Source organism: Apis laboriosa, unplaced genomic scaffold, assembly GCF_014066325.1.
Source record: "Apis laboriosa isolate Shangri-la unplaced genomic scaffold, ASM1406632v1 scaffold64_cov150, whole genome shotgun sequence".
NCBI lineage: Eukaryota > Metazoa > Arthropoda > Insecta > Hymenoptera > Apidae > Apis > Apis laboriosa.
Window position 1 is genome coordinate 1,155,811 of NW_025224011.1, and position 13,941 is coordinate 1,169,751.

General features: G+C 35.9%; 1 protein-coding gene across 2 annotated transcripts in view; it reads left to right on the forward strand.

The window, feature by feature from the left end:
- The first annotated feature begins 3,037 nt into the window (after positions 1 to 3,037).
- The window catches only part of LOC122718582 (sushi, von Willebrand factor type A, EGF and pentraxin domain-containing protein 1), a 42,131-nt gene continuing 31,227 nt past the window's right edge, over positions 3,038 to 13,941 (forward strand). For both annotated transcript variants that reach the window (XM_043943716.1, XM_043943717.1), the window contains exon 1: positions 3,038 to 3,468. The gene's annotated coding sequence lies outside the window, so the exon portion shown is untranslated. The remainder of the gene's footprint in view (positions 3,469 to 13,941) is intronic.

Here is a 13,941-nt window from a genome sequence, read left to right on the forward strand (position 1 = left end):
TCGAATGAGAACACAGAGGCCGGCCGAGTTTTTTTTTTTTTAACAGCTTTCAGGGGAAATGAAAATGCTGCGTGACTACTCTTTCGCCTGGCCATTTCTTGCGCCCTTCATCCTTTGCCGGTTTAGATTTAACCATAGTTTTGATTCTCCGTTAAAAAAAATTCTTCTTCTATTTATTTTCGACTTTCAGGAATTCGAGGATAGAAAAAGAAATTAATTTATTTCGAGAGGAAAAAGTTTCTTTATTTCTGAATATTGATTATCAGAGTTTATTAATTTTAAAAAATTCTAGAATAGAATAATTTATATATTCTTTACGTTTCTTCTCGAACGAAGAAGAGCTTGGCGCAAAAACTGGGCAAATCCGCTTTTTAAGATTATCTACTCTAAGCTTGATCGAAATTTTATTATATTTTCAACGAGGATCGGACAAGTTTTTATCCAACGAAAAATCGGTGTGGAGAATTTCAATTCGACACGGTCAACACGATTCCCATCTTCGAAAACTTGTCCAATTTTTATAGCAATATTTTTTATTTCGATCAATCCATCGATCAGTTCAACCATCAATCAATTTTTCCGAATCGAAGCGAGAAAGAGGGGGAGGGAGAAGAAGCGTGACACCGGCCAGCCAATTTCATGTTGCTTGAAATTTTTCTGGCTTGCTAGGCAGCCTAAGAACGATGATTCCGTTTTATTTATAAACGGCAGGACACGGTGATTCGCGTGCGCGCAACGAGCTGCCGGGTTGAACGCCTCCCGAGTGCAACAGACCCGATAAAACGGTAACAGACCGATTCTCTCTCTCTCCCTCTTTCTCTCGCCACTCTGTCGCAAAATTGTCCGACACGTTCGACTTTCCATCTGGAATCATCCCAGATGAATGGATATCTCGAGTAAACAGCATTACCCCGTTCTTGCGTAATCTTGGAAAGATTTTATTCTCGAAAATGGAAAAGTATTCGATCAATGAAATTTCATCGAGGCTAAGAATAATCCCAAAGTCATTTGAGAAACGTCTTATTCAAGACGTTGTAAGAATACAATGACGAAGGATTACGTGATGTCAGTTGTATCATACCCAAGTCAGATGATCGTGTTAATAATCTTCCTATAAATTCATATTGTTCTCAGAGGAGAAAAAGTATTGCTCGTATTCCCAAAAAGATATAATACTATTAATCGACCAGTTCACCTCGATCTCGAATTAATATCGATCGACGCCATAAAATCATGGACACTGGTTCGTCCACCTAAAAAAATACAACAATTTAACTGGAACAACGAGAAGGTTAAATCCTCGCATTGAATCCTCTATGAGAAACTGTTATATATATCGTGAGAATAAATTTATGGATTTTATCTTTATATATATTCGTCAAAGAAAGTCAAGATTTACACGAGTTCGATTGTAATTTCATTATTCTATATGAAGAAAGTAAAATTATCTTCCGAATTTTTTGATCAAAATCGATCAAAATTTAAAATAATTTAAATTTCCCATTGGTAGACAAATTTCTTAATACTTTGCATAAAGGCACGCTTTCTTAAATAATTTCGATCGTACGTAAGTTACACGCACACGCGTCGTTCATCGATCGTTCAAAAAATCGGCTGCCCGTTATGCAATTAGCCTTGGCGGATGCGTTTCTCGCGATGATGTTCTCGGATGCGTTTGAAGCGGATAGCTATCCTGTTAGGCCAGAAATTAATCGGCCGGGTTAAAGTTGCGCACGAGCCTCCCGCCTCCGGCTATTTATGACGTCGTCCCTACGTGCAACGACGATCGCTATTCGCATAGGCGAAACCGTATCGCGACGGAACCAACGTGTCCACCGACTTTCGTCCTGTCGTCGATCCATCTCGAGTACCAATATAAAACGGACGATGAAAAATCGAACAGGAAAAGGGATGACGAGATAATCGTCTCTTTCTCTAAATCTAATTCGTTCGAGTCAAGGAGAGAAAAAGTTGAAAAAGTTGAAGTTACTTTGAAATGCATCGAATATATAACGTTCATTTACGTAGATCTGTTACAGCAGATACGCTTTTCGTATAATCTCGGCTGTTTTATTACGTTGAACGATAAATTGAAGTAAGTTTTATTCATGGCTTACTTCGACTTTTAAATTTGATTAAAGTTGATTCGCAGAATTGATAATCACGCGACCACGCGTCGAACTCGCCCAACGATCTCTCCTATGCCAGCGTCCAAGTCTCCGAAACGAAATCTCTTATTATAGCAATTTTAACGTTTCGATTGATCGAAATCTACGAGAAAATTTACACGTAACGAGCGATTTTGTCGATCGAGTTAATTTATCAATTTACAAATATCACTACAAAATGAAGAATAAAAAAAAAAAAAGACAAAGATCAAGATCGAGAAACACAAAGATCGAGAGAAAAATAACTTTTTTGCATTACTAATCATTTATCATATTCATTAACTCGTCCCTCTTTTCTTAATCCTCTCCAAATGCCGATGCTCAACACCAACAACTCATCATCCCCCATAATCCAAACCAACTTATTCCTTACATTCCTTCCAAAATTTTCCTTTCCTCCTCTCACGACCCTTCCGTCGATATCGTTTCTCCACAGAAAAATAAAAAAAAAAAAAAAGAAAAGTAGCGACTAACTACTCGAACTCCTGGAAACAGACGATGGACACCTTTATTATTGAGAGAGCGAGGAGGATCCACCATGCGAGACGCGTAGGAAACGCGCATCAGAGGCGCAACCCTGCACAATTTCATCGTTGATAAACAAACAAGGAGGTGAGCGGAGCTCGGCCGTCTCCGTTGACGCCACGAGTCAACCCGAGTCCGCTTCTCCTCCACCTTCTCCGACTCGCCTACGTCTCCTTCCCTCCCTCTCTCTCTCTCTCTCTCTCTCTCTCCCTCCCTCTCCCTCTCTCTTCTTCCCTCTCCTCGTTCGGCGTGTCTTCTCGAGGAGAGAAGCCTCTTACTCAGGTAACTCGCGCCGTTCACCTGGAGAGAGAGAGAGCCGGGCTCCTCAGTCTCGAACCGGTGGGCCGGAGGGAAGGAGCTCCGTGACCCTGAATCCAATCCGTTCGTCTATTACAATTTCATCCATTATTATCCGTTATCTTTTTTCCCTCCCCTTCGCTAAGGACCAAGGTCCGTCGATCCTTACGCCCACGTAATCGCGCATCGTTTCGCGCATCGTCGTTCGTATTTTTCGAATTTTTCCTCGCTTTTCCTTCCTTCCTTCCTTCCTTCCTTCCTTCCCTTTTCTTTTTCCTTTTTTTTCCTTTTTTTGCGCGCGCGCGCGCGCGCGGTCCGACTTGTGGCATTAGGAGGTTTGGTTTGCAACAAGCGTGGACTCGGGCTGTTTTGTGCAGTGAATTGTCGTCGTCGACTCGCGCGGAGACCTTTTCTGTGCGGTGCTACATGTACCCAGGACAGGGATCGCGGCGTGGAACGTAGGAGAGCAACAAACAAAGTAAGTTTTGGATAAAGAGGATAAGCGAAGGTTTGAGAAGGTTGTTCAGGAAGGATTCGTGACGACGGTGAGAATTTTTCACACACGTATCTCTCGCTCTTTCTTTCTCTCTCTCTCTCTCTTTCTCTCGTTCTCTCGTCTTCTGTTTCGAAGGAATTGGAGGAATTATGGAGGATTAATCGAGTAATGTTTGAAGAAATTTTTATTGACAGTCGAATTCTTCGAGAGGGGGTTTCAATCGTTGGTTTGAACGAGTTTGAGAAAAGTTTCAAATTTGATATGTATCTGAGACGTCTATTTGTGAATCTAATTGAATTCATTGTGATTCATTGTGTGTTTGTTAGGTTTGAAATTACTCGGCTCAGCGTGGATTTTCTTTTTTAACGCGTATTAGATACTTAATTGAGGATCGTTAACGTTAAGTTGATTTCGATGGATAGTTTTCGATTAGAAGACGGAGAGTAAAGTGGTTAGGCTTGGGCGAGTTAGACAGACGCTAATGGTATACAGTTTCTAACTAGTCTCGATTGTGCCGCAATATGGTTCGTTCTGGATGGATGTTGGAGGAGAAACACGAGAGCGAGGATGTTTCTGGTGTTGGTTAAATTAAAGGCGAGTAAGTGGAGTACGATAGTTTGATGTCTTGATTTGAAATTCGAAGTGTCGTGGAATGAAAATATAAGAATAGAAATGAACGTTTCGAAAAATTAATATCGTTTACAATTTTCGATTGCAACGAAAGTTTCTTGAAAAATTTTTCCACGATAATTGAAAATTATAATTACAAGAAAAATTTCTTTGTAACAAAAGATTATTTAAATTTATGTACAGGAATAAAAAGATTGTAACTTTCAAGAGTAACGAGAATGAAATAATTAACAAGTGGAGAGAAATAACAATCACATTAAAATTTTTAATGTGAAAGAATAATATCTTGACTCGAGAGTTTTTTTCAAACTTAGAAAGATTATCTCAAATTAAAATTAAAATAATTCTTTTAAACTCTCGAGAACGTAAGAAAGAAAATTAAAATTCTGATATCTTATTTAAATTATTTATTTCACGTGATAGAAAACGTTCTCTTTCGTGAGAAGAAGAGGAAGAAGAAAAAGAAAAAAAAGAAAAATTCCAAGACTTTTTGAAACGATAATAACAGTTTTCAAGGGCAAAAATTTCAAGGATTTCTTTTTCAACGTCGTGAAAAAAAAAGGAAGATTAGTTTCTCTGGTAAATTGATAGTGATAAAAAAAGAAAGAAACATTTTCAGACGTCTCGTTTTATTCTATTTCGAGCGTTTGAGCGTAGAGAATGGGGAACGGTATCCTCTTCTCCTTCCTTCTGCTTCTTTCTGCGCGATTTTCGTTCTGCCCAGTGAACTGTCGCATACATCGACGCGTGGCTACGTAAAATGTGGAAACGGAAGCCTGGAGTTGGAGATTAAATCTCCCGCGATGCTACCTTTTTCATTTTCTCCTTGTTGCGCACCAAGATCGAGGACTTTTTATTTAAAAAAATTTTCGCAAGAAAAAATATTATTTCTTTAGAAATTTTCATCGAACAATTATGCGTAAAAAGAAATAGAAGAGAAAAAAAATATTAGAATCTATTCTTTACTAATAATTTTCAGGAAATAAAAGCGAAGAAATTGAATAAATTGAATCTCAATTTCAAAAATTAATTTGTACGAGTCTAATAATAATCCGCTTTATGATTAAAATGAATTTGGAAGAGAAATATATAATTCGTTATAAATAAATTTCAATTTCAATTGACATTGTATGTTAAATTCAATTAAAATGTTTCAATTTTTCGAATCGGGCGAATTACATTGAAAGATCAGCGGTTGGAATTCCTTCCATTTCTAAAAGGCTTCCTCGATAGATTTCCTCGAGGAACAAAGAGAACAATTGCAGCCACAATTTTCATCCTTAAGAGGAAGTTCCGTGGCAAGAACGTAAAACACGCGCCGTAAAATTCGCGAGCTAAAAGTCGCGCAAGAATGGCGGAGGTGAATTGATGGAAGAGAAAGCTTCGTTCCCTGGACGACGAAATCCGAGAGTAGTCGTGGAGGTTCCACGTTCCTTGACCACGTGAATCGGCTATCCAATACCGCAATAAAGGCTGTATAAAAATTAAGAAAATCGCCTACAATTTGCTTAATAGAAAAAGGGAGAAGGGGAAAAAAAGAAAAAAAATAAAAGAAATCTCTGGCACTCCGAATGGAAAGGTTATTTGAGCCGTTTCTTCGTAATTTGCATTCCTCCGCTTCCTCTTGTTCTTTTTTTACTTTGTACTAAAAAGTTACTATGCTATCATTTATATTCTAGCATTGGTCGAAATACAAAACTTGAATTTTTAAAGTGTGAAAACACGGTATCCATTTTATTTTCATAATAAAATCTCGTGTCAAAGATTTACCCCTTATTCGAATAATTTAAATATTTTTAAATCGTTTGACAGTTTCGAGGAAGCGACATCTAATTTCCTTTAATTCTTTTTCTTCAAAATATCTGATAAAACAGTCTATTAAAACAAAAATTTCCAATCTTTATACATCAATTGACAAATCAATTATATAATTTGATGGATGAGTGAGAAACTCTCAACATGATAATCTATCACGTGGATTAATAAACAAATAAATGATAATTCCATTCTAATTGAAGACAACACCCTAACCTCGATATTTTTCCTTTATTTTATTCGATGATGATGATGATGGGGTAAAATTCGTATGCAAAAAGATGAAAAGTTTTAAAATTCAGCACGATTCAGTCTGGACTCTAGCTCTGTTCTCATCGAATCTCTTCCTTTTTGGTATTACACGAATGGCAAGAGGAAAGTTCGCTGTTTTTAGGTTAGGTTTCTATACACCAGTTGGCCAGTACGTTCGACGAATGCGTGGGTGGACGTTTAGAGGCACCTCTACGCCCTATTTGTTACGGTTTCGTTGAACCGTTTCACACCGACCTGTTTCTTCCAATGAAATTTCTTTAGGACTTCCTCCTCTGGGGAGCATCTAGAGTGGAACACGAATTTTGCACCGGATTAACTGATCTTAGTAGCGAGTAATTGTTGTTGATAATTACAGGGAGGAATATTGAAATAGGTTTTGCTTGTCTCGGTGTTAATTATTGGAACGTGAGATATAATTGGGATTCGTTTTCCCGAGGTAATAATCAGGTTATTAAAATTAATATTTGAATTGAAAATAAGGGGAAGAATTTGGGTCGAGCAAAGGTTATTTGTTTAGAAATTTAATAACGAAGGGGGTAATAGCATGTTTCAATTGGGGCATAGATTCGAAATTAACCACACTTTTATCCCACATGTCTTCTGTATGTTAATCGTTCATTATATGGCGTATAGATCACGGTACTCGATATGCTCAATTATTTACATTATTAAACGTACGAGAATCATATTTCGTCGCAAATAATTTCAAAGAATCTTTTCATTTTTCGCAATGAAAATTCTCTTCTTCAATATCATTGTCGAGTTTGATCAATAGTTAGAAACAAATTGTTCAATCGCATTTCACAAAATTAAATTAAACGCGACGAGATTCCGCGTTTAAATATTTGGAAAAATAATCGAAGATGATTGGTCGGGGATAGCAACGATCGAATCTAACTAGAACGAAATTCAACGAGCGCAGCGCGGATCGTGACTTAACAACAAATTCACGCGAGCCGAGGCGTAACTTGGTTAAGGTACCGTTACCTTCTGACAAATACCATCGTCCTAAGACATTCCAATCGCGTAACAAATTTCGAATCGTGTTCCGGGGCAATGTTATACGCTCGATGTTTCGCCGCCTCTTCTTGCTCATTTCGCACTTTGCTATCGGTGTTTACGCGTGTAATTGGAGGCCACTGAAATGGTAATTTTGTCCAACGAACGATGTATCTGATAGTTTTAATTTATGCGTATTAAAATATTTTACATTTATATATATATACTGTCGTGTAATAAACGTGAAATAAAATGTTATTTTTGAGCTTTTTAATTTTTAAATAAAAATCTGAGTTACTGTTACTTCGAGTAGATTCGTTTAAATATATTTGCAAATATTTAGGAATAATAATTAAATATTTTATTTCGATAAAACTTACCCTACGAGTTTTATTAACGTGCAAAAGATTAATTCTGAGAGAGAGAGAGAGAGAGAGAGAGAGAGAGAGAGAGAGAGAGAAAAGTCGAAATTCGAAGTTTTCACCACAGCTTTCTCGTTATAACAATTTTTCAACGTTCGTTAAACATTTTCCAATACGATGGATACAGATATTTCACGGAGTCATGCAACTATGACCACACCCTGCGCGCTACCGTAATATGCAAGCTATTTATCAAGCCTAACCGTATCTCCGACTGTGCAGTTTCATAAATTCGTCGCTATGAGAACAAGACAAGAAAGCTGTCCAATATTCCAAGTATCTCGACGCAAGAAATTGACGAGATCGATTAGCTATTTATCCTGTTTTGGAATTGGAACAACAAGAGGAAATGAATTATGAGAAACTGGATCACTTCTTTTTGAGAAAGAATTTTAAAATTAAAAGCGAAGAAGATCATTTCGAAAAATTGGAAAAATTGGAATTTGAAGATCAAAAAAATCTTTCTTTTTGGGAGAGAAATTTCGCGTTTTAGTATTTTCTTTTTTTGTAAATATAAATTCTATTAATTTCACACAGATCTCGATTAATAAGAAATACTATCTTTCGATCCTTTGATTATTGAAAATATTTACAGAATCCTTGAAATTCTTAATGATTGGATAATAAGGGATGGGATATATACGATCCAATTGTAAATATTTCACGAGAGATAATGTTCGATTATGAGAGCCTGTTTGAAATAAATTATACGTTCGTTAAAGGCGGGAAACGAGGGAAAAGTTTCGTTGGAGCAGCAATAGAAACGGAAACTCAAAAGGCAGAGTTACGAAATAGCATAGGAGATAATGTTGCAATGCGGTCAAACCGCATCTCGACGCACAGGCACACCCCTTATACGCTTGGCATACTCTTATATATATTTTACACTATGTCTTCTCGACGTTCGCGAACGGCCAATACAAGTAAATCTCTCCATTCCGCTCCACGTGGTTGTTCGAGCAACATGATGTTATCAATCCAACGAATCATAATAAATAGAAAAAAAAAACTTGGTAATTTCTTGCACGGAATACTGATGTTGTGGTATTTGAAAAGGTAATTTTTAGAGTAAACAAGACTGTTCCTTTTAAATTAGAATTATAGATCGTAGATAAAATTGGAAGTTTGAGGAAGAATAAATTTTTTGAATTATCATACAGATTGATCAAAAAATATATATATATATAAATTAATTACGTTGATGTTGTTCGAAATGGATGAAATTATAGAGTATAATTTAATTAATCGTGTTGTTAGACACATGTATATATTTTTTAGAGATTAAGTTAAAGAATTACATCCACTCACGTTTCATCTTATCTTTTAGTTAGCACATAATTTTCCAAACCCTATTACAATTTCCCTATCTTTATCTTTCTTTCGAGGAAACAAAAAGAAATCATCACATAATTTTTTCTCATACTAATCGATCATTGATAGCAAAAAGTCTACTAGATCAAAAAAAAAAAAAAAAAAAAAAAGAAAAATAAACATCGTCATCCTCTTTAACGAGGCGAATATCAAATTTTCTTTTCCTCTGCTCACCTAACCTAATTGTAAAAACTGAATGAAGACACGAACCGAGCATAACCATTAACCAAGTGTACATAATAAAAACGCACAAAATAAAAGGAGAACCGAGAATAAACGTTCGTTCATCGCGATAAAAAAATGCGACAAAGGTTCGAAACCTCGACCCTGAAAATTGCCCGCAGCCGTTTATCCATACGCGTGTTCTATACTTTGTTCAACGGTAAATTTCAACCTATTCCTACCGTGCAACGAAACCGTGTGTGGAGGGAGGGAGGGCGTCCCTCATTAGCCAAAGATATCTCGAATCGTTTCTGACGTATTGTCCTCGAGGATGGCTTCGTTGCCTCGACGATAACCACGCTCATCGAACTCGTTGGGCTAATGAGCGGAATATTAATGGCGTTAACGGTAGAGTATTCAGTCGTCAAGCATATATATATATATATATATAGGAAAAGGAAAATCGAGCAACTGATGGAACGTCGATAATTAATCGAGTGGAATTTATCCAACTTGGAAGTGGCAATTACGACTCGATTCAACCATGATACTCTTTGCTTTAGAAGGATTGAATTGAATTTGTGTTCACTTTGATCCATGTAGATTGAAAGTAAATACAAATAAGTGAGTAGGCATAATAATTCGTGATAAGGATATATTTTTAGGTATATAAAAAAGAATTTGAGAAATCGATAATTGGTTAGATTTATTCTAGAGGGGAAAATTCACCTGCTGCTCTTTCCTTCGATATACAATGTGGGTTTGGAAGGCTGAAGGAAACTAGGAATGCGGTTGCACAATCCTCGTCTCTGGATGACGAAAGGGGCTTGGAGAATGTTGAGCGTGTACTGGTTGGATTTCTGAGCTCGATTCTTTCCTCATCGTTGGATATTTGCATTGCCAGTTGGTGCGACGAGTTTGCAAGGGGAACGTACGTTCTGTACGTAAGAATTTAGGATTTACAATTTTCGGAAAGAAATCCCATCCATCCCATGGTAATGAAAATACCAAAATTTTCTTAATTGTCGAAATGTCGAACTTCGAAATCGAGGAAGTTAAACAAAATTTCACCCCTCGTTTGATGAAAATTATCCTTCTCTCGAAATTTTTCCTGGAATTCCCAGCGAAAAGAGAGGAAGAGAGGAATAAATAGATGAGAAAAAAGAACTCGTCGACGACAAAGCGAGACCAAGTCGAACAGGAAGCGAACGGAAGTCAAAAGCCGTGAATTCGTTCGCGGATTCACGAAGGGATAATTCAAGCCACGCTCGATTCTTCATGTCGAAATTGCTTTTTAACGAGAAAGCTTCGCGTGAGACATCTGCACAACACGAAATTAAACGCACGCTCGTGAAAACAGGCGGCTTCGTGTCGTGTGCAACGCGATATATAACGTGGATAGGGCTAAGAAGAGGGCTCCCTTCGCAACAAAGGCGGCTCTCCAACTTCCTCCCGCCGTTCCATTCCCACAACAGTGTGCCTGAAAACGTCCACGTCCGCAACGAAAAGTTAAACCCTTTCCCCCTTCCAATGTCTGACACGTGCAAATTTCCATCTTCAACTTCTCGATTCGTAATCGTAAAATTATGCGTTTAAAAGAAAAAGGAACGGACGAATTGACGAGCAGATTTTTAACATTCTTACGAATTCCTTTTTTTTTCATTTCAAAAATTTTATCGAGAGTCGTTTTTATCGAGCTTCAATTGGCTACTTTCAATGATTCATTGACGAATAAGATCCGTGATCTTAAAAGTATATTTGTACACATATACATATATATAGTTTCGAAGCATGAATAAGACAGGTGACACTATTGGCTTGGCAATTATGGAGACTGGTTGCAAGGAGAAGTTTAAAATAGAAACTGAAATTGTGTTTTAAAAATTTACATTTCAAAAAAAGATATTCTTTTCCTGATATTTCCAAAGCTGGTCTCAAGAATAGAATAACTCGTAGAAGAAAACCCACCAAGACGAGGCAAAATTTAAAAACAAATTTATCAAATTAATCGACTCCACTGTTTCGAAGAATACAAACTATTAAAAATTAAAAAATTAAAATAATAATATACTTCTTATTAACTCTTATCAATCTCTCTAAAAATATAAATTGCTCCGATAAAACAAGAAAGAGAGAGAGAGAGAGAGAGAGAGAGAGAGAGAGAGAGAGAGAGAGAGAAAAGTTCATTGAATTCGAAGAAACCAACGATAAAAATTACGCGTTAATTATTAATATAAATTCTCGTCTCGCTTATTACTTCGTAACACGCGAGAAATGAAAACTGCAACAGCCATTGATACGACCCCACTGAGCTGTGGTGCATTGTGAGTTCGTCTTCTTTCGATGAATGAGCCGACGACGCGTGACCCAATTACCGTCGCATCGTTGCACCATAAACGCAATCCACGCTTGCCCTTTCGCCAAGTCGAAAAATCCTGCACGCGTCGTCGAGGATGTGATCTAATTTCCGGCCATCATCGTTTGCTCGTTTAACGGTTAACGGGACAACACGCTCGACCGGCATGATTAATATATATATATATAAAAAAAAAAAAAAAAACATACACAAGTACAAGTTTAATGATCAAGATCGAGGAGCTGTGGTTCGTTCAATCGGAATGACATCGTCGTTTTATCTCAGACAAACGGAAAACTCGAGATCTGGATTTTTAAGTTTTAGATGACGACACATTTTACAAATAATTAGAAGATAAAATTTCTAGTATATTTATTACTATTGGAAAAGTTGAATTGAAAGATTGTTCTATTTTATCGCTTTAATTTATGGTGTATTTTTATTTTTTTTTTTTCGACATCTGAAGTAAGTAAAAGTATTTAATATAAAAATATGGAAATCTTTTTAAATATGGATTATTATAGTGTATACATATTTCAATAGTTCAATAATTTAATTTTTTAATTTTAAAGAGGTAGACATTATGCATTATCTCGTTTATTAAATGATAGATTGACACTTTATTATTCTATAATTATATATATTTTGGTTATTAGAATATTGGCAAAAGATTAAGAACACTTATTCACGAAAATCTTTGAGATGATGAAAGAAGCTCTCATTTTTATTTTTCGAGAATATAATCCTAATAACTTAATAACAAAATAACACTTAAATAACAAAATAAATAAAAAACGATGAGATATAGGGAAAGTTAAGAAAGAAAGATAAAAAGAAGAAAAAGAGCGTGATAGAAATAATCGTTATCTCAAGTATTTCAATATATATATATATATATATAAAATCTGTGGTCGAGGAATCGATATGCAAGCAAGACACGTCGCCAATATCCGCAACGAAAGTGAAGAAATGCCTTCCTTTTGTCGGTTGCTCGTTCACCCGTGGGAGAATGAAATTAAGAACTCCACTCCACTCGTTGCACAAACGAGATTTTAATTCACTCGCCAACTGTGTACGAGTGCTTTTGCGGCCACTAAAATGTATTATCGGTTAGATACATTTAACGTTGATTTCACCTGTTAGCCAAGAAATGATCCGTACACGAGGTGGATCGGTGGAAAGGAAGGCGAAATTGCGTGATTACCCGTCCGAGGAATGCAATTATTTATATAATACAATAAGAGCGGTCTTTATTGCGAGGAAAAAGTGGATGAAAAGGTAGAGAAAGAGTTAATTTAAGTATCCCGAGTAAAAGTTTCGCCTTGTTCCTACGTTTATCTGAATTTTATTTTATTTTTTTTTCGTGGAAAAAATAAAAATCTGGAGTGGAATTTTTTTTTTTTTTTTTTTTTTTTTTTTAGAAAAAAAATGACAGAGTAGAAAAATTTTATTGCCAATTCGCGAATGAACCGCCTCGTCGAACGGTAATTTCACTTTTCTAGAAAGTTTATTAATGAAATATCGATCGTACTCGAGTCATTTATTACAAGTGTAATTGTGTGTATCAATTCCTGTGTTTATAAATTTCTAAATTTTAACAGAAAAACAATGGAACAAGATTGATTTTAAAGAGACTTTTATTCAACATTTATCCACGTCATACTTAACCATATTTACAATAAAAATGAATAGTAAAGATTAAGAAGGATTGTCAATAAATATATGATAAAAGTACAAGAAGTATATATATATAAAATAATCTTGAAATAGAAAAAAAAGTCTCAAAGAACGTTCTATAAATAATTCAATTAGAATTTTGAACCTGACGTTCATCATTACCCGTAAGGGGTTACATAAAACCCGCGACGAAGGTCAGCGTCTTCGTGCTTCGAATCGAGAAGCCTTTGCTATCGATTACCAATTTGGTCTCAGGGCGGAAGTCGCCGCGAAAGTCCATCTAAGGCGGCGGAAGTGGTCGTTGGACGATACTAACCGGTACCCTGTCATTCGTATTTCTAAAGTTCGACGACATTTCTGTGCCAATTGTGCCAATTTTTTGACATGTTAAGAACGTATTTCCTTTATCATAGAAATAAATTTATATTCGTTGAATTTATACGAAATTGTAGAGATACATGTATCATTATATGTATTATTATTATTATTATTCCTATGTTGATAGGTGGATAATTTTAGATAATAAAAAAACCTTCGATCGATTCTCGAATATTTGCATTTTCATTATATCTTGAGAGTAATGTTTCACTTCCTGCCAAGGAATAATTTAATATGATTTAGCTTGTTATATAAATTATTATATTGTAGAGATAATATTTTCTTACAAAGGGACAATCTAAAGAGTATCTCAAGAGAATGTAAGAATTCAAGTTATAAGGATTAATTTTATCCATTTAATTGATTAATATA